The sequence below is a fragment of the Petromyzon marinus genome, unplaced genomic scaffold (genome assembly GCF_048934315.1).
Source record: "Petromyzon marinus isolate PM22_M1 ecotype Great Lakes invasive population unplaced genomic scaffold, UKy_Petmar_22M1.pri1.0 PM_Scaffold_8, whole genome shotgun sequence".
Taxonomy (NCBI): domain Eukaryota; kingdom Metazoa; phylum Chordata; class Hyperoartia; order Petromyzontiformes; family Petromyzontidae; genus Petromyzon; species Petromyzon marinus.
Window position 1 is genome coordinate 1,892,621 of NW_027423688.1, and position 2,172 is coordinate 1,894,792.

A 2,172-nucleotide genomic window follows, 5' to 3' on the forward strand; every position below is an offset into this window, starting at 1 on the left:
ACGGATATAACTAGTATTGGCCAAAACATCCAAATCCCCTGCAAATTCCTCAAATTGGGATCACACAGCAGATGTAATGGCAGCAGCGTCGCCCCCATTCTCTGTAAAGCATCTGCAGGAACCTCCTGAAAAGGAATCTTGAGACTTTTTGAGGCTGTGCTGCTTAAATGAAAGATCACCGACAGCTGTTGTTATTCTCTTGCCTGCAGCAATCCTGGCTCTCTTTGGCCCACAAATGACCCACCGGGAGAAGCTGGAGCTTGTCGCCATACAGAAAGTATGGTACTTTGCGCTCCGCAACAGATCCCGGGGACACAACAACGATGGATACGACGACCACGAACATCATTACATTCCGGTGAGACTCGCCACAAAGCCCCCGCCGTGGGGGCGGTCACAGGGCGCAGCGGTCGCGGGGTTCGTGGCTTCTTGTCATTGCAATTTAAGCACCAACCAACCAGAGAAAGCACACGTGCACTCTCCCACACACTTCACAATCAGAAGTTTATTTCCCAAGTTAAGCCCATTGAGCTAAAGAGCTTTTTTTAGGGTGACTCGGCCAGCAGACATCAGATCATTCCACAATTACAGATTTAAGAAAACCAAACACTTAATAAAAGCAATTATTTCGTAAAATAATGCTCACATGTTGTGATTTTCAAAATATAGTCAGTCTAAATTTGTGTAATTTTGTGCAGGTCCACCATGAGCACCTCCACTACCGCTATGAGGTGCTGAAGAAGATTGGGGATGGAGCTCAAGGCCAGGTGATCCGGTGCCTTGACCACAAGATGAACACCCTGGTGGCAGTGAAGATCTTGAGATCACCATTGAGGTAAGAATTCAGAGTGGTGTCGTCACAAGGACGACGTTGTTGTTACGTCCAGTGCTGTGGGCGGCCGTGTGATGAGGTGGTGACAAGTCGTGCCTCACATAGAGGGTCCCCGGGTCGACTCCTGACTCGGGTGTCCTCCTGTGTGGAGTTTGTATGTTCTCCCCCTGTTCTGGATCAGTTCACTCTTACATTACATTAAGTCTTCATTTAACCTGGTAGATGCATTCCTGAAAAGTGCCGCATTAAGGGAAAGCAGATTAAGCAAACATAATATCCCCATATATAATGTAACGATAAAGTTTTGCAAGATATAATACACGCACACAGTGATGTAAAGAGATCAATAACGGAGGGCATGCTGTCACGTCACGTGATCATTCCGCATTCCGCCTACTGTGTCATACCGCTCAGCCTTGCAATTTTATAGCGGGCACATTCCACGTTATAATGGGCGCTTTCCTGCATTAGAACAGAAGCATTCCGGATTATAATGGGTGCGGTCCGTGTTATAACGGGAGCCTTCCATGTTATCATGGGCACGTTCCACGCTATAAAAGTCGTGTTCCACGCTGTAATGGGGTTGTCCCATGTCATAACGGGCGTGTTCCGTGTTATAACGTGTGCGTTCTGCGTTATAGCAGCTACATCATGGGACCTCCTTTGCCAATACCAAAATATACTCCCAAAGAAGGTCCATGATGTAGCCGTTCACCCTGAGCTCTCATTACTCTGATAACGCTTGTCTTTGTGCTGTACGCCTTTTGGCGTCCTCTGGTCTAACATCGTTTTTGAGACGAGGCTCAAAAGAAAGCTGTCTCTGGTGTGGACCAATCAGTTTCAAAGACAATGCATATATTATCAGAGTATGTTTTTTGTTTGCATTCTGACCACAAGTATTATGGTTAATGCAGACATGATTCCTTGTAAAAGGTTTCAGTTTGGTGTTTTAACATCTTAACACCTGTTTTGTTGCCAGAAAAAAATGGAAAATCTATTCTGATATTTTGGTACTGGCAAAGGAGGTCCCATGATATTCCACGTTATAATGCCTTGCTCTGTGAGAGCCACATTCAGTCACGACTCAGCTGTGGCTCAGTCTCTAAAACTCAGGCTCAGCTCTCGCTCAGCCGTGGTTTGGCTCAGGCTTGAGCCGCTCAGCTGCTGTTAAAGATACATGAGTGGCTCAGCCGTGGCTTGGCTCAGCTTCTGGGAATCCTGAGTGTGGCTGGGGCCATGCTCGGAGTCGGCTCAATTCACACATTAGGGAATCACTACGTTCAGGCAACACCCCAAACCCCCTTCTATCTCTTGCTTATTTGATCCTCTTCCCGATCCTT